We start from the raw sequence: 18,712 nt of genomic DNA, 5'->3' as shown, positions 1-18,712 counted from the left end.
AGTTGTGGGGGTATGTTGTATTTCAAGTGTTCACAGGACCTCAGAGGGAGAGTCATTCATTCATTTATTTCACAAATATTTTCCGAGTCCGGGCAGGTGCAGGGGATGCATTGGTCCATCAGACAGACAAGATTCCTGCTCCAATGGAGCTTAATGTTTGTAGGAAAGACAGACAGTGGGAAGGACAGAAAAAGACAAGCAAAGAGGGAGCAGTGGGAGGTATGCCTGGGGCTCAGGACTCAGGGCTCTGGGCTGCGTGGTGGATTTGGGGTCTGGCAGCATAAGTGCTGAAGTTAAAGCTGTCAGGGTGGGTGAGCTTGCTTGGGGAGGGGGCGGAGTGACCTGAGCAGAGGGGAGGGAGCCCACCAGCGTTTAGGGGCTGCAGGGGAAGGAATGCCCGCGTAGAAACCGCCACAGAGTAATCAGTGGTGGGGGGGGAGCTTCAAAGATACAACAATTGACACGTTCATTCATTTATTCAATCAACCTTCACTTGGCCCTTCTGTGTGCCAGGCTCCAGCAGCAAGAGATGAATGAGAAGTCTCTGCGGGAGGCAGGTGTATAGACCGAAAATTATCTGGCAAGGCCGCATGAGGGAGATTCTTTTAAGAAGTACAGGTAAGGGCTGGCCGGGCGCGGTGGCTCACACCTGTAACCCTAGCACTCTGGGAAGCTGAGGTGGGTGGATCATTTGAGCTCAGGAGTTTGAGACCAGCCTGATCAAGAGCGAGACCCTGTTTCTACTAAAAATAGAAAGAAACTAGCTGGACAACTAAAATTATATAGAATAAATTAGCTGGGTATGGTAGCACATGCCTGTAGTCTCAGCTACTTGAGAGGCTGAGGCAGGAGGATCGCTTGAGCCCAGTAGTTGGAGGTTGCTGTGAGCTGGGCTGACGCCACGGCACTCTAGCCCAGGCAACAGAGCGAGACTGTGTCTCAAAAGAAAAAGAAGTACAGATGACGTACACAGGGAGGGGGCGCACAGAGGAAGGGGGTGCGAATTGTTTTAACCCACAGGTGCTAGGCCCTGAGGAAGGCTTCCTGGAGGAGCGGCAGGAGGTAGAGAATGGGGCAGGGGCAGTTGGAGCAGAGCTGGCAGCGGTGGCACTGGGGAGGCTGGGCACAACATGTGAATAGATCGAGCAAGCCAGAGGACAGGAGCCGGGGATGGGTGCAGACCAGGCCAGGGAGTGTGCTGACTTCTGGAGGCCACGGGGCCAGTGCAGGCTTTGGGGAGACACCTGCAGCTCAGCAGTGTTCCCCCAGGCGACCTGAGCCAGAGGCAGCTGGACCCCAGGGCCCCTTAAAAAAATTATGTGGATTTTTGACTGCACGGAGTAAGGGGGAGTCAGCACCCCAACCCCTGCATTATTCAAGGGTCAATGATACATACAGAGGTGCTGTCCAATACAGTGGCCATGAGCCACATGGGACCCTTTAAATTTAAATAAATGGAAATGGAAAATTCAGTTCCTTAGTCAATGCTAGCCACATTTTAAGCCCACGGTAGCTACATGTGGCTCATAGCTACGGCACTGGACAGTGCAGATCCAGAACATTTTCATAGCAGAAAGTTCCGTTGGACAGCACTGAATAGCATGAGCCCCTTTTTGTAATTTAAAAAATTGTGTCTACTTGCAAAAGTTTGCAGAAATATTTGGAAGGATATCATGCCCCTGCTCTGAAAGAATGCAACAGCACAGTAATAAGAAGATGAAGGAGGTGGGACTCCCAGAGCAGCAGCAGGTAGCACAGCTGCCACCCCAGGTCCCACCCCCCAGCAGGAGGGGGCGGGAGGGGAAGGAGAGCAGGGCGCCCTGCCTATGAGCAGGAGAGCCAGCCCCAGTGCGTGCTGGGGCGGAGTAGAGGCCACAGGTCAAGCCTCATGTGCTGCCCCATCCCAGGGGAGGGACGGGGCATTTGCAGGGAGGCAGGAAGGGTGGAGAGCCTAAATCAGGACCCCGCAGGAGGCAGAGCGAGGCTGGCTGGCAGGGTATGGGTGGCCGGAGAGCAAGTCAGCACCTGCACAGAAGCAGCCCTGGGAGTCGAGGCCTTTCTCCGTGGGGATGGCCACCAGGTACTGCAGTAGGAAGCCGTTCTCCCGCGTGGCGAACTTCAGCACCTCCTGACAGTTTTCATCCAGACTCCCGCTGAGTGTCACTGCCTCCTCAGCTGTCTCCAGGTAGGACGCCAGGACCTTGCGGACCAGGTCCCTCCACAGGGCCGCCTCCTTGGCATTCCCAGCCTGCAGCTTCAGGACGGCCTTGGCCGTGATGACTTTAAAGAAGGACGGGCCCCCGAGGCTCGCGTCTGGCAGGATGTCTCGGATGGTCTCAATGCCATGGCTGTCGCTTAGCATCTTCTCGTTGTTTCTCACTCAGAACCATTTCAAAGATACCAAGGACAGGGAAAAAATATAGGGCACCCAGGTCCTGTCCATGTACAGATACAGAAGGGACTCCTTAATAGCGTCTGGCTCTGGAACTTGGGCAGATGACCAGTCAAACTGCGTGCCCAGATCCGGGTGAGAGGGGCGGCCATCCTGGGGCACCTCAGGGGGCCCCTCAGGCTGGTCCGGGTACTCAATGTTCACCCACTCATCCTCCGGCTGAGGCCGGGCCTTCTGCAGGGCCTCCCACATGAGGTCCAGCCAGTCTAGCTGGTCCTCGGCTTCATCCTAGGTTGAGGCTCCAAGGCCAGCTTCTTGCCAGAGAACACCAGCTCGAAGCGCCCGTCACTGTGGGCCGGCCCCACAGCCTCGCAGCGCAGCAGGGAGCAGTTCTCCACACGGGTGCACTCCTTGTCGCTCAGGTAGAGGTAGAATTCCAGTGGGGAGAGCTCGCAGAAGAGTTCCTTCCAGATGCCATTGCCCCCCGCTGCTCCACTGTGCCCAGTTTCATGAGGCCTTGGAATGGGTTGGACAGCCCTGGAGGCAGAAAGAGGCATGTCAGAGTGTGGGCCTGTCCCCTTACTGCCCAAGGCAACCTCTGGTGCCTGATGTCCTGTGGTGGGCGTGGACACAGCAACTGCCCCCAGAATGGCCAGACGTGGGCACTGTCAAACGGGGCTTCTGAAAGCCAGATGTGGATATTTTTTGAGTGCCTCCCCCTCTGCAGTTGACCTTGCTCCTTGTATTTCACTGAGCAAATAAAAGCACTCAGAAGATTATCTCCATGTCCCGATCACCACACTCACCCCCTTCCCTCCTGTCACTTCTGTGTGAGGCCAACCCCCCCACCTCCGGAGACCACGGAAGAGAGAAAAGAGAAGAATGACTAAGATGAGACTTACATGAGAAGAAGAAATGGATGGCCTGGCTTCAGCGCTTTCGCAACACTCAGTCCACCAGTGAACAGCAACCTCTGCTCTTTAGAGACTTCTCAGCCAGTCCCCACGGCCTTCCCTCTACTGCCTGCCTACCTGGCTGTTTGGAACAACAGCCTGGCATTGAAGCCATCCAGCTGCTGTACCAGTTGATGAGTCATGTTTTTTCAGTTGGAAAAGAATGACAACGTTATCTCCTGGTTCAGAAAGGCAGCTGATCGTTAAGACGTGTGAATACTGAATGAGGAAGCCGCATCTCTTTCCACCTGAGGATGGCTGGATTTCCGGACAAATGTCCTGTGAAGGGTGGGATGGGTGATGGGGAGGGATTAGGCCTTTGAAGCAATTAAATGAAATTAAATACCAGATGAAGGGTCAGAAACTTCTAGCTTGTGATTCCCAGAACAAGGGCTAGCGGGTGAGGGCAGAATTGCGAAGTTGGTGAACACCAGGTATCTTTCTTTCCTCCCTCCTTCCTTCTCCAATAACACCCATCTCTCCCATATTCTTGCCCCATATCCCATAGGATTCTGACGACCCCACTTCTAGTGAATGAAACAGGATCTTCGACTGCCTTTCACCACTGCATTTCCAGTACCTAGAGTAGTGCTTGGCACACTGCGGTGCTCAAAAAATAACTGTTGAATGAGTTGCTGATAAAATAAAAACAAAGCACAGGGCAAGTACCTTCATTCCACAGACTGTGGAAAGTTGAGGTAAACAACCCTTCAATGGTGGGGCCACCGTGCAGCTCCTTCCATTAAACCAAGCTGCCAGCAAGGCTGAAAACCATTCAGAGATTGCGCCTTAGTGGGAGGATATTAAAAGTAGAACAGCATTCAGTTTTCAAAGGAATGAAACTGTAAATGGCAAGGAAAGACAATCTTCTTCGGGGCTCTTTGCAACTGCAGTCAAATGGTTGACCCTCCAGAAGCTAAGATAGCAGAATTCAGAGGAAAGGTGCACCAAAAAGCCCCCGGCAAACTATAAATACCTGAGTATGGGACTGGGGTTCCTCAGGAATGTCCCTCTGCCTCAGCTACTCTGAGACAACTGGACTCCTGTGTTCATGGAACCCAAATAGCCAAAACTCAATAATCCCACACCTGTGAAAAGAAGCAGCGATGCAACAGACTCTTGTACCCACCTAGGCCTCAGCTCCCCAGGACCCACTCACCCATACTCTTCACATGTAATAGTGCCTCTGGCACCCACTGCGGCCCCTGTGCTTTGCGTTGGGACTGATCTGTAATCAGCTCCAGCATGGAGGAGCACTGGGAGACGCCTTTACAAGTGTCAGGACAAGGCACATGGGCAAGGGTTAACCCCATACAGAACCTCCCCGAGGGCCAGAACACTAGCCAAAAGGGAGTGATGGCTTCCACTGCCCCAGGCTGAGCCAGCCGGGTGAGTGGCTGTCTCTCACCTTCAAAGTATTTGAATGATTCCAGCAGCCGGCACAAGTAATTTAATATGAATGCCAGAAGCACAATCCCTGGGGACAGGTACAAGGGACTAGACACCAGCAAAACCCCCTGCTTGACCCAAGAGTGGGGGGAGGGCTCTCTGCACCTCCACACTTATTTACCACCTGGGGCCCTGCTCGCACCAATCAAGCTGCTCAGTCTCTAACTGCCCAGCTCTGAGCAAGCACCTAGAGTTGGCAGTTGAGGGGCACCTGGTGGGAGTGGCAGAGGATTCTGCACTAAGTTCTCAGATTGAATGGGAGCTGGGTCAAGGGAAGAATGGAGACAGAGTTCAGGTGAAGAGTTGTGGTGGGGACAGCAGAGGTAAAAGGACACCGAGATCTCCTTTGTAATAAGATTGTGTAAGGGTGGTAAGAATGGAGACAGGAAGAGTTGGGGGTTAGTGTAGCAAAGACTTAGGGATGAGGTATCTTCAGGATGGCTGGAGACAGAAGGAAGTATATGGTGGGCTAGGAAGTTAGGGGCCGAGTCTGTGAGGACAAGACAGACACATATAAGACTTGGACTAAGGCTGAGATGGGAATTATCCAGAAGAAAGGGGTAAACTCAACAGGGCACCCACTTTGGAGGTGGGTCTTAAATGAAAGGGGGCAGAGGCAGGGTGTCTGGGATGAGCAGATCTTGGGGAGCTGGGCAGGGCGTGTGGGAGACTGGGATAAGAAAGCTGAGCCAGAAAAGGGGAAACCAGAACGGTGGGTCTAGGGGAGGTCTGCGTGGAGCATCAGCATTGCCAGGGGGGTGCGGGGATGAGGATGAGGTGTGCGACAGCGAGCCTAAAGGACGTGGCCGAGATGGAGGTTGGAACGGGGATAAGTGGGGGTCACGAGTGAAGCTGAAAGACCGGTGGTGAGGGGATGGGGTGACGGCGGCGGTTGGGTCACGGGTGGGAGAAGACGCAGGGGACGGACCAGCGGTGGAAGTGCGGGCCGAACTCCGGGGTCCGAGTGGGGCCCGGCGCGGGCTGGGAAGGGCTGAGGGCTCCGAAGCCGGAGAGTCTCAGGCAACCAAGGGTTTGGGATCCGGTAGAGAGCTGGAGGCCCACCGCCCCTCCGCTACCCTCCTCGCCCCCCAACCCCTAACTCACCAAACGGAGTGGGAGCGGGCAGGGGGCGCTACCGGCCGCGACAGCCCCTCCCTCAGCCTCCGAGGCGGCGCTCGCGGCGCCTGACGCCATCACGTGGGCTCCGCGTTCCGGCCCCGCCCCCGTCCCACAGAGCCAATCGCGGAGCCAGGAAGGCCACGGGGCGGGGCCGGCCCCTCCCGGCTGCCGTCCGTTGGGGCGGGGCCAGCCGCTCCCGGCAGCCGGCGGTTGAGGTGGCCCGGAGCCTGCGCGCGGTCTAGGTGGCTCCGGACCTGAGTTGCCAGCCGGAACGCGTCCGTCCCGCCCGCCTCCCGCAGGTCTGCGTCAGACCAGATCCAGGCTTCTGGGTTCCCGACCTCACTCGGCCTCTGCATCATCTGCGCGACATTTGGACTGTCACCTCACCTCCCTCAGCGGAAAGTGTCGGCTTGTGAGTGGGACCGATGACGCCTGCCCTATCCGTGCCCCATCCCCCCGAGGGCATCCGCGCAGCCAGGCTGGCAGAGCCCGGGCCCAAATTGGAGCCTCAGCCTGGCGCTTTCAGAAAAAACATACCTTGTTTAACCCACATCTTACCCAAGGGAGCACCCTGAGGTCCCCTTGGACAGTCCCCTGCATGTAACTCGCCCGTCAGCCCCGCGCGCGCGAAGCTCAGGGGCCCGCTTATTCTCTGCTGGATGTAGTTGTATGGTTTTTTTCCATCGTACAAGTGACATCTCTCTTTCAAATGAACTCGGAACAATAGGTCATAAGTGGTAAAGGGCAAGAAAGGGGGTGTTGGCAGGACCGTGCCTTGGGCACTTTACACTTGCAGGCCTTGGTCAAGTGGGAGCCTAGGGCCAGAGAGTGGGCCCCGTGTGCGGCAGTGGGGCGGAGCCAGGCACCGCTACAAGCAGATCCCAAGGGCCCACAGGGATGACTGGGAATGGGCCATTTCTTGGGCTCCATGGACAACATTAGGCAGTGGCCCCTCAGCAGTTTAAACCTTTGAAAGGCCAAGAAGAGGTTATATTTCAGCAGCCCAACTTCCCTGAAAAGGATGAACATTCTCCAGTGCATCAAGGGGTCCCAACTCAGCCTGAAGAGCTTCCTGAGGAACCATCTCCAAGCCAGCGGGAAATCTCAGCATTACCTCAAGAGCCCCCTGTGGGTATTGGACCGTCTCCAGGCCAGCAACAGCACGCAACTCAGCCCCCAGCATCCTACTCGGTTTTCAGTCCGATTGGTGATGCAATTACTCTGTCACCTCTAGATCTGTCTAAGATTTTCAGAGGTCCTTCAGTGTTGCCTAAAACCACAGTTAACCATGTGGATTTGGACATTACCATAACTACAGCAGAGCCCACTACGAATGCTGAGCCTTACCCAGTCCAGTGGGAGGGCACTGCTCAGTCTGCAGTTTCCACTGAACAGGCTGAATTTTCTGCAATCCAGTCTGATCCCTTTGCCCCACTTCATGATCCCCCTGAAATGTTTGAGTCTTCTGTAGCCCAGCAAGAAGCCACACCTCAGCCTCCAGAGCACCCCAACTCCTTCTTTAAAGCATCCTGAGGTGACACTTCCGCATTCAGACCAAGTTCAGACTCAGCATCCAAACCTGAGTGAAGTCACCATTAATCCTTTGGACGAGGAATTTACGGTAACTTCAGAACGCACTAGAGAGGTTAAACCTTCTCCAGCCATGCAGCAGGCCCCCACTCAGCCTCCAGAGCCATATAAGGAGGGTGTAGCTCAACTTCCTGTGAATTATGAGATGACAGTTCCAACAGAAGGAAATAGAGACAGAGAAAGGGAAATTATCTTGCCCCATGGTCACACTGCTAGTGAGTATCAGAAAGAGAGTGGTCTCTTTCCAGCTGGGGGCTTCTCCATTTTTTGTGCTGTACTTGGGCTGTGAGCTGCATTTTATATCAGAAACAATACACATATGCTGTGTAGACATAAGTAGTTTCTAAAACAATGCACTCTGATTTGTTTCCATTCTGTTCATATTCAAAAAGAATATTTTGTCCTTTAAACTGATTTCACAGCTCACTCCCCAGTGACAGCCTGCAGTATGAAAATCTGTAAGACAGATAACTTTGCTAGCTACACCCAGGCATTTGCTTGATGTGACTCAACTTATAGGACAAAGCTTCTGGGAAAATAGAAGCACTTTATCCCTCGCTCCCCAGCAAATGCTGCATGTGGGACTAAGTTGGAAAGGGACTGATGTAACATGCTTCTGGATAGAGTAAAACACTTCTGCCCTGTATGGTTGTGTGGTTTGTTGACTGCACAAGATCACTTGGCCAAGGGGGTAAGTGGGGCTGAAAATCCTGCCTGCACTCCACGCCAAGCCATGCACAAAGGTCTCCCCAGTGACACTGTGGGTCCCTCTTGGACAGACATGGAGAGCTTCTGGAATCCAGCACACATGGAATTATTTTCAGGATCCCAGGTCTGTAGTGATGTTGCTCACTGTGATTTTGGACCAAGGTACGCGTTTAGTCCTAATAAGACCAGAGATGTACATCGTGAGAGACCTGGAACATGGCAGGAATCACTAATTGTCTTGTGTGTGTGTGTGTTTCCCCCAAGGGGCTTTTTCGGGGGATGGCGGCCACTTTGGCTTAGGGATATGTACAGACCTCTCAATGCCACACGCCAGAAAAATATGGCAGAGAAGCTACACGACAAGGAGTCTTCTGATGAGGAGGAGATTTTCCACAAGGATGCAGGGTAAATGGCTGGGGACAATTTAGAATCGTATCTAAAATGAGGGATAATGAAAAGTTTAATTGCTCCTTTCAAGAGTGAAAGCCTTGGCATTGTCTTCCTATCCCAGGGAGCTCACGGAAGTTGTGGTGACCACACCGGTGGAGTCAGCTGAAGCACCGGAGGAGGAAGAGGGGAAGGAGGAGGAGGAAGCATAGTGCCCCAGCCTGCCTCAGGCAGCCTGTCAATAAATTCTCTAACATTGGCTTCTCAGCATTGCTTGTAAGAGACTTATTTTTCTCGTACTAAACTGTATCCATTGCCAATTCCACCCATATGGTAAGAAATTAAAATGTAACTAGTTAAATATTTATTTACACCTAACAAGAGCCACAGGAAAGGAAAACAGGACTGAGGCCGGAATCCCTGGTGCTGGCCAACACTCCCCCAAGGGCGGTGTGGGCAGAGGACTCCCAGGGGCTCCCCTGCCTCATTGCCCAGTCTGATCAGCCTCTGGGAACCTGAAAACATCATGCTCACATACAGTTGTTCTGGGGCTCTCCCCTGGTTCATCAAGAACCAGTCATTTGTGACATACTTGACCTCCTGCCCACAGGGGGTCGTCCACCTTCTGGCCCCTCTCATAGAGTCAGTGGGGTTGCCAGAATGTTTGGATCGCTGAGCCTCCCTGCGCTGTGGGGCCGAGTCCTGTCTTTCTTCCCAGGCCCTCAATCTCCTGTGTGAATGTGTGTCCTGTCTTGGTAGGGAGTTCTCCACCCTTTCAAGCTGGAAAATTCACATTGGGCTTTTTGTTTGTGTTTTCCTTTTAAAAATGCCAACCCTTGGATAGCTAGTGGGGAGGTGCTGGGGGGTAAGGTAAAGAAGAACGTGTGGGAGCAGTAATTTCCCAAGACAGCCCTCCTGCAGCCTTTCTCTCAGAAAACGCGTTCGTTGGAGGGGCTGCTTCTCCAGTCACACGTTCTGCCCTGGCCACTCCTGACCCTCCCGCACCCCCAGCACCGCCCAGCACCAAATCCACCCACTTCCTGCCTCACCCAACGCAGATCCATGGCTGCCTTGTTCCAAGTGGTAATGGAAGTGCAACTCTGCAGAAGATGCAAGGGTTCCTCTGCTCCATCTTTAAAAAGTCATTAATAAATCACATTTAGCAAGTCGGTGAGTGTTAAGCACATTAGTGTGTAAAAGAAAACCTGAATGAACAAGAATTGACACTCTACCTAACTGAATGAATGCTGGCAGTTCAATAAGAGACGAAGAGCTGTGCACATCACGGAAGAACAGCACAGCAAGCCCCAGCGGCCCCAGCCGTTCGGCTGGGGAGCAGCCCCGCATGTATGCTGGTGAGGGGTCTGGCAAAGTGAACGGCCCTCAGTTCCCCACCTGGCCGATCCATTCACCAGTGCTGGGCAAGACACACACCTGTTGTCTTGATGCCTGCTCCAGTGACCTCCCAAAGTTCCTCACTAAGAATGAAAAACGAGTGTCTTTCTCTGTGTGTTGACTTCAGTGAGCCATCAAACATTTACTGAAGGCCAGGCGAGGTGGCTCATGCCTGTAATCCCAGCTCTTTGAGAGGCTGAGGCAGGAGGATGGCTTGAGGCCAGGAGTTCATGACCAGCCTTGGCAACACAGTGAGACCCTGTCTCTACAAACAATAGAAAAATTAGCTGGGCATGGTGGTATGTGCCTATAGTTCTAGCTACTGGGGAGGCTGAAGCAGGAGGATCGGTTGAACCCAGGAGTTTGAGGTTGCAGTGAGCTATGATGATACCACTGCACCCTAGCCCATGCCACAATGCAAGACCCTATCTCAACAGAAAACATTTACTGAGTTTAAAGCAGAAGACTGAATAGTAATAATCACAAGAAGCAGCAGTGGCAGCAGCCACCATTTACAATTTGCTTACTTGGTGCTAAGCCCTAGGCTGGACATTTTATAGCCTTGTATCATTTAGCCCAAGAATCCATGGGACCATCATCATTTGACAGATAAAGAAATGGCTCCAAGAACGTAGACCACACATCCAACACTACGAGTTAGGGTTTGAACCCAGGACTGTTAGACTCCCAAGCCTCCTAGCCATTAGGCTTCCCTGCTGTAGGGTATAGGGAGACAGGGAAGTAGAACCCATGATTACTGTCCGAGAGTCAATAACAGTAAGAACAATACTGATGGGGAGGGTGCTGGCTGCTGTTGTTTACTGGGCATCAGCTATGGGCCACGTACAGTACCAAGCTCTTTAGTTACATGGTTAAGTCACAAGGACGGAAACTCCACATGCCAGCTCAAAGACTATAATGGGATGGGGTGTTGGTTTTTTATTTAGCGTTGGACATAAACAGGAAGCTGACAGTAAAGCAAGAGGAGAGATCTTGCACTTCTAGGCTTCCCAAGATCCAGACCAGGATTCCAGGCAGCTCAGGCTTCCTATTTTGACATAGTTACATTATTTCAAACTTAGTGCACAATGTGAGGCTTAGATAGTTTTTATGTAACACTATCTCAAATTTGTACAATGTTTATTAGTCTCCAATGCCGCCCTCCCATATTTCTAATTTAAAACTACCAAGAGTGAGATTCTGCTTTGTGCAGCCTGTCGTAGATTGGGCAGAGTTTTGCCTGAGCCCAGAGTCTTCGCCTGGCCAGCCTGTGGATAAGCTGCCTCTCCTTGGGCCAGGTGCACATCCCCGGCTGTAGCCTGGACGGGGAACGGGTGCCCAGGTCAGGGGGTACCAAACATGCCTGCCTCCATTTTTCCTGGTGGGCCAGCCACAGCTCAGAAGGCCAGCTCCCAAGGGAGACCTGAGTGACAGGGAGAGGTGGACACAAGGCCGACAGCTACTAAATGAATGAAAATCCTCACTGAGTCTGCTGAAACCTGTCAGAGAAATGAGACATTTTTTTGAAAGATGCTGAAATGAGACAATGTATGATCACAGCAACAATAATACGGAAAAGAAACGTAGCGGTTCAGAGGAGGGACGGTGAGGTGACCTGGGGAGAGGCCAGGAAGAAGATGGAACTCGAGCTGGAGCATCCACCTCTGGGTGGGTCCCTCACTCGCACACTGGCGAGTTGTCAGAGGCCTCAGTTCCTCCCCAGATGAGCCTGTGCACACGCGACTTGACTGAAGGTCCTCACAGCACGACGGCCGGCGTCCTCCAGAGCGAGTGATGTAGAGACAGAGCCAGTGCCAGGCAGAAGGTATCCTTTTCATGACCTGGTTTCAGAAGACACACAGCGTCACATCTGCCACACGACATGGATAGTTAGATGTGTCGCCAAAAGCAGCCCACATTCAAGGGGAGGAGATTTAGACTCCACCTTTTGAAGAAAGAGCTTGTGGACATATTTTAAAACTACCTGCATATAAAAAAGCAAACTGTTTTTCTCCACTACTCTCATTCTTCGTACTTCACTACCGACACTGGATCCCCACACCAAGCAATTCTCCAATTCTCTGTGGACATTGACTGGGTGTCGTACAATCCAATTCTGACACTAACCAGAGTTAGGGTCAGACCCCACAAGCTAAGGGTTCAGTCCCACAAAACTGCCCCCTCTTCAGATGTCAATTGAAAGTCCAGGATGTCACCTGTGCTTCTGACCAACTGGCTATAAACTGGAGGTTCCCACAACCCCCTCCTCAGGTTCTATCCTTTGCCAAAAAGGTTCACAGAATCCAGGAAAACAGTTGACTTACTATTGCCAATTTATTACAAAGGATATTTTGAAGAATAGAAATGAACACCCAGATGAAGAAATGCGTGGGGTTAGGTCTGGAGACATAACATAAATATCATCTTTTCCTACACTGCAAAGGTTCCTATTGCCCACAGATAATTCTTAAGTTCTCAGGTATATACTTTTTGAAAAATAATGTTCTGGGTGATTGGGGAGAGAAGAGCCCTGTGGCAGGTTTTCAGGAATTCTTTCTGCTTTACCATTTAAAAGACACTGACACTGAGAAAGCATCCTGCACCTTTCGCTCCCTGGAGGACTTCGTGTTAAGCTCCCTTCTTTATGGCTACATGTTGCACACATTTCAGCAGTTAGAAACTCTGCACATGAGGAGGAATCAAAGTCATATTCAAAAGGAGGATTTCAAGGACAATTCGCATAACAGGGCTCCCATGACAAAGCTAATTTGAGCATTACTTGCTTGCTGTCTCTTATTGCCCAAACCAAAGATCAGTACTGGGGAAAGCAGAGCCCGTCATATGTAAGTTACACAAGTCTCTTGGCCTCTTTGGACCTTAGTTTCAACGACTCAGAAGAGCTGCCTGAGGAATGGTTACCTGGGCAGAATGCTAAGAGATGACTAAGCAAAGGGAAAGAGAACTGCAAAGTGGGCACAGCACGTGCGAAGGTCCTGGGGTGGGGGTGGGGGGAGCATGAAACATTTGAGAAACCCATGGGAGGCCAGTGTAGCTGCAGTGAAGAAACTAAGAAAGCAGGTAGGCTTGAGGCCCAGTGAGTGTTCCCTGGATGTTCACTCCGAACAGACTCTGTTCTCACAACCTTGCAGGTGTCATCTCGTCATCTGCCCAGCCCCCCTGAGGCTGGTGCTGCTGTTGCATCCCTATTCTCCAGATGAAGAAACCGAGACACAAAGGATGAGTCAGTTACCCAGAATGCTCTAGCATGGCGGAGCTCAGATTTGAATCCGGGTGGCCTGACTCCAGAGCCCACACTCCCAGCCACTGAGCCACACTGCTTCACGAGAGGAGGCAGAGGGGTGGGCAGGCCATGCTAAAGCTTGGGGTCTTCTCCTTGGGCAGGTGGGATGGTTTCTAAGCAGGGCGATGATATAATCAGGTGTGTGTGTTTAAATGAGGCTGGGGGGAGTGGGGCCACGAGGATGTGGGAGGCGGAGGGCTGGGAGCAGCTGCAGTGTCCAGGTGGGAGACGTTAGCCCCTGAGGCCGGGGAGGGGCCCTGGCTGGAGAGGAGGAGTGCGGCAGAGAGGAGCAATGACCGGACTTGGACACAGGTCAGGTAGGGCGGCGGGCAGAGAGGGGGAGATGGAGGGAGCAGGCCACGTTCCCAGGGTCCCGGCTTGCCTGGCTGGGGACACGGTGGAGCCTGTTCCTGGGACAGGTAAAACCCTGGAGGAGGACGGGTGTGGGGAGGAGCATGAGTCCAGTCTCGGACTGGGGACTGTCCCAGAGCAGATGTCATCAGGTTGTCAAGGGGATGCTGGGGTTGAGAGTTTCGATGGGCAGCCATGCCTGCTCACTAGTCACTGATGCGGTGGGTGTGGACGGCGACATCCAGGGAGGGAGGCCAGGGAGAGGAGGGCTGGCCCCACGGGCTCTGCCCTTACTGTCCACACAGCAGAGAATGGGCTGCTTGGTCAGAGGTAGGAGGAAGATGAGGCTGCGGCATCGTGCAAGCCGAGAGGAAGGGAGTGTTTCCAAGGCAGGAGAAGCCAGCAGAGGACAGGGCGTCCCCAAGAGGACGATGACTGTGAAGACCCGAAAGTACCCAACAGACGTGACGTGGAATCTCAGTCATCTGTTGGTGCATCAGCGTTGGGGAGTCAACAGGAGCAGCGCAGGGGGACAGTGAGTGTGGAAGACTCTTTCAAGAAGTTTGGTGGGGAGAAGGAGGAGGAGGAGGAGGAAGGCGGGAAGTTGCAGGGATGTGGGGTTGAGGGAGGATTTTTCAGAGAGAGACTTGACCACGATCCCATGGTTAGGGGAAGGGGCCTGTTGGAAGTCAGAGCGGATGCCATGGGCACCACCCAGAATCCCTCCTCCAGGCCTGAACGTGAACTGCCCCAGCTGCAGGGGGTCGGAGGCTGACAGCTCTCCTCGGAGCCTCTCTCCAGGACGCGCCCTGGGCCGAAGAGAGCCCTGTGGCCCAAATCCGTGCCCTCCCTGCCCCAGCCCTGGAAGGCAGTGGCCTGACTCTGAGGCTGTCCCAGCTCCAGGGCTTCCCGTGGGGTGGCTGAGGCCTTACATGGGCCTGCGTCACAGCTCAACTGTCCCTGGGCCCGTCCTGCCTCCCCCAACACAGGTGTCAGTCCTGAGAGCATGCCCAGTGAGCTTCCTGCTCGCTGATCTCTGTCTCCCGGGAACCTCAACCCCAGACAGCAGTTCAGCGAGCAAGACAGAGGAGCGGTCAGTGATCGTGGATATTTCCCGAAAGTCAGAGATCAGCTGTGCCCTAGAGAAACGTCTGCTCTGAGCTTCCAGGGGAGAGGAGGCCGGGGAGGGTGGGGTGAGGGAGGTCTGAGCTGACTGCTGGGACAGGTGTTTCCATTTTCCTGGGAGGTGGAGGCAGGCCCTCTGCTGAGAGGGTGGGAAGGTTGGGGGGGGGCGGGCCAGGGGCTTGAGGAGAACGAAGACCCGAGACAGCTGTTGCAGAAAGGGAGCGAGAACAGAAACCCTCCCGCACTCTGGCAGGTGTCAATCTGAAAACAATCTGATGGTCCCTCAACAGGCTCAACTCAGTTACCTTATAATCCAGCAATTCCACGCCTAGGTATGCACCTGAAAACACTTAAACATGAGTCATGGGCTGAATATTTGTGTCTCCCCCCCAGTTTATATGTTGAAGCCCAACCCCGAATGTGATGGCATTTGGAGGTGAGACCTTTGGAAGCTAGTTAGGTTTAGATGAGGCCGTAAAAATGAGACTAGTGTCCTTGTAGGAAAAGGAAGAGACCGGAGCTCAAGCTCTCTCTGCCCCGTGAGGACACAGCCAGAAGGTGGCCGTCTGCAAACCAAGAAGAGGATCCTCATCAGAACCCAACCATGCTGGCACCTTGATCTCGAACTTCCAGCCTCCAAAACTGTGAGAAACAAATCTCTGTTGTTTAAGCCACTGGTCTATGGTATTGTGCTATGGCAGACTGAGCTAAGACAATATGTGCACGTAAAAACTTGTACACAAATGTTCATAGCAACGTTATTCATAATAGCCAAATAGTGGAAACAACTCAAATGTCCGTCATTTGATGAATGGATAAACAGAACGTGGCATATCCATAGGATGGGATGGGATTTGGCAACAGAAGGAATGAGGGAGCAGCACTGGCTGTGAAGTGGGTGAGGCTCGCACATGTTCTGCCGGCCGCAGCCTAGCAGGGAGAGGTGGACACGGAAGCGCAGTTGCGTCCAGCGAGCTCAGTGTGCTGAGGGAGCTGCACACGTTGGGGAGCTGAGGCTTCAAGGCGGAGGAGGAATGAGATGGGAAAGGGGGGATAGGTGAGGGGACTGTCGACTCAAAGGCCTTGAGGCAAGGAGCAGCCTGGCGTGTGCTGGGAGTGACAGGCATGGGCACAGCTGGCGTGCGGAGATTGGGGGATGTGGTGTGGTCAGATGGTTGCTGGGTGGAGGCTGGAACAGGGCGAGGAGCCCTGTCAGAGGCTGCTGTGCTCACCCAGATGAGAGAGACCAAGGAAGGGTGGGAGAGGCCGATGTGGAACATATTTAGAAGGTAGAAGACAGGGACTTGGAGGCTGGAGGTGTCATGCTCAGAAATAGGGAAAGAGCTGGTTTGGGAGTTTCGTTGCAGGCGGGTTGCACTTGGGATTTCTGGCAGCCATCCACGTGGCAGTGTCCTGCAAGCAGGTGGACTTTGCACATGGGACTTGGGAGAGAGAGGTCTGGGTTGGTGATAGGGATTTGGGTGACACATGCGCAGGCTTGGTGGCTGAGTCCCCACAGTGGAAGGCATGAGGGCCCTCGGGGAAGGCATAACCTGGGGGCATCACCATTTACAGGGTGGACAGAAGAGGGGCAGCTGAGGAAGGGAGGGGTGGAGTGATGGAGAGGACCGTGTTGCTTGGGGCAAAGGAGCGGTGTGTCTCAGGACAGCAGGCAGTTCATGTGTCCGCCGGACTTAGCAATCACGTGGGCACCATGGCCTTTTCAAGAGTAGCTGCGGGGACATACTCCAGGCTGCAGGAGGACCTAGGGGCTCCTGCTAGGAGGCTGTAGGCTTGGGGACAGGCCCTTGTCCCAGCTTATCAGCTGTGCCACTGTCACTCCTTTTTATGTCCCTTCCCCAACCAGATAGAGCCTCAAGAGGGCTGATACTGTTTCTATATGTCTTTGTGTCTCTGGACAAAGTCTAATTCATTCGAAACGTCTCCGAAGTGCACCTGCAGTGCCCACCACGCGCTGTGCTCAGTGTTCAGGACATCTGCTGTGCCTCAGACTTTGGTGGGGCACACAGTAGGTCCTCAGACTGCACAAACAAAGCTCTGACCCAGGCCCTGCCAGCAACCTGCCAGTGACCTCAGGTGAATTATGACGTCGTCTCTCTAGGAGTTTTCTCATTGGCAATGGGTGACTTATGAAGCTGCTCCTTGTGACAAAATGTGATGATTCTAGGACTTCTCTGCCTGCTGCTACATTATTTGCCCATAAGGCCTGGGCAGAGTCAGAAGCCTGGGGCAGGGGTGGGGAGCAGACATTTCCCAAGACCTCCCTCCCCAAGGATCCTCCAGCTTGTTGTCCTGGTGACCCAAAGCTCTCGGCCACATGCCCCACATGCTCTGTCCCCTGCCAGCTCTCTGGCCTCAGCTGGTGCCCAATGCCCACTGGCTTTCTGGGCTCCAGCCATGATGGTCTTTTCTCAGACCTTGTTCTCCCCACAAGCCTTCTTGCCCCAGAGCCTCCGCACATGCTGTTCCCTCTGACTAGACACCCTTCCCTTAACCCCTGGCCTGGTTGCCTCTTCATTCTTTACTGCTTCACTCAAATGTGGCTTCTGCAGAGGCATCTGGGATCCCTGGACAACAGTCACCCCCTTGACACAGCTTCAGAGCACCCTGTGCTTCTCCCAGCTCTTGTACAGTGGTTGACCAAATCATCAGTTGCTCAAGGTCTGTCCAGTTCCGCCTTTAGACCTGGGTGAGGGAGGGTCCCTGCCGTGGATCCCCTGCTTGGCAAGACTCCAGTCCAGACTTCCCTGCCTGCGCCTTCCCTCACAGGGTAAGGACTCTGTGGGGCCCTCTCGAAGGCCAGATCCTCCCCTTCAGACCACACTCCCAATGTGGGGGACTCCAGAATGTCCCTCAAGGGTGGACTCTGTCACCAGTGGGGTGGCCAAGTGGCAGCGGGTTGCAGGAGCTATGGGCAGCTTGCACACAGGGACTAGAGCGTCCACACGTGTGCAGGTGAACCTCTGCTTGGGCTGAGACGGCTCTGAGGGTGGGAAGACAAGCGGGCAGCTGAGGGCCAGGCCAGCTCTTCTCATGCCCATGTCGGGGCAGGGAACACGGAAGTCAAGGAGTTTAAATTGGAACCTGGCCTTCCAGGTCACTATCAAAGCATCTCTGTCAGAGTAGGAGAATAGAACATATTTTATTTAACAGTTGCCAACTTGATTTGTAACTTCCAAATGTCTAGACATACGGGGTGAGCCCTCCGTGTGTACTCTTGCCCTGGCCCCGCTGGCACTGGGGTGGGCGTGGGTCGGCCCCACCCGCCGGACCATAGGCTCCACCAGGGCAGGCAGCGTGTGCAGTCCCCGCCCCAGGGCACAGTGCCTGGCACAGAAGAGCAGACAATAAATATTGGCTGTGAGGGACAATGAGATAGGCCAGGTAAAATACTTGGCATGGTACAAATGCCCAATAAGTAGTAGCTGTCATGTTTTGAATAAATGAACAGGTGGGTGGGGCTGGGGGCCGAGATCTGTAAACTGAGGTGGCTCATGTCTCAGGAGGGAAGGGGCTGCGAATCCCAGCGTTCACACTTCCGATCCTGGGGTTGCGTCCTCCTTCCCCCCACCCTGCAGCCTCTCCCAGCTCTTCCTGTTAGGTGGGCACCAGGCGGGGATCCTTGACAGCTAGAGGGCTAAGAGGGGTGGGGGGCTCCTGCCAGTGCTTTGCCCCGTCCCCCAGGGGAGAACAGCTGGGGCAGGTTCCCTCTTTGCCTTCAGGCCCAGACAGAAAACACCCACCTTAGTCCCCTTGCTCTGCTCACAGGCCCATGCTGGGGTTGGGGGTTGGGCAGCTGAAAGGACTGATCCCCCCCACCCCACCCCTGGCTGTGCTCTAGTGTGAGGAGAGCCTTTTCTGGGAAGTCATCATCCACTGGACCCTAAATAAGTCACTTTGCCTCTCCAAGCCTCAGTCTCC

General features: G+C 53.8%; 1 pseudogene; it reads right to left on the bottom strand.

The window, feature by feature from the left end:
* Window positions 1–882: 882 nt before the first annotated feature.
* On the bottom strand, window positions 883–5,988 carry LOC123621202 (annotated as a pseudogene).
* Window positions 5,989–18,712: the final 12,724 nt, after the last annotated feature.

The sequence above is a fragment of the Lemur catta genome, chromosome 15 (assembly GCF_020740605.2).
Source record: "Lemur catta isolate mLemCat1 chromosome 15, mLemCat1.pri, whole genome shotgun sequence".
In the NCBI taxonomy this organism is placed as follows: domain Eukaryota; kingdom Metazoa; phylum Chordata; class Mammalia; order Primates; family Lemuridae; genus Lemur; species Lemur catta.
Note: the sequence above shows the minus strand (reverse complement) of the source record. Positions and strands in the feature narration are given on the sequence as shown.